The following is a 405-nucleotide window of genomic DNA, read 5'->3' on the forward strand; positions in this document are numbered from 1 at the left end:
CAAATAAAAATGGCACATTAACTGATAGTTTGTTCTTGTTCTTGTATGTTCTTTCATTTACCCTCTGTTAGTCATTGATCGAGAGACATAAAACAACCAACCATCAAATAATTGATCGATATATTGAAATAAAAACAAGAGGCTCCCACGGTCGAATAGACAGCAAGACCGGATTTTCCTGCCAGCAATATGCTTATATATAGGACGAGACCCCTAAAGGACCTTGAGAAGAGGAACAAGACCCCCAAAGGACCTTGAGATGAGGAATATGAGGAACATAGATGTTTTACTCTCATTAAAAAATTAGTCCGCCATGCATATGTGGGAGCTGTGATTTTAAAAATTGACATAAATGAACTAGGACTGGTGTTTTATAGAGCTGATGTGATGTGAAAAAAAGTATAC

Source organism: Mytilus trossulus, chromosome 2 (genome assembly GCF_036588685.1).
Source record: "Mytilus trossulus isolate FHL-02 chromosome 2, PNRI_Mtr1.1.1.hap1, whole genome shotgun sequence".
Classification (NCBI taxonomy): domain Eukaryota; kingdom Metazoa; phylum Mollusca; class Bivalvia; order Mytilida; family Mytilidae; genus Mytilus; species Mytilus trossulus.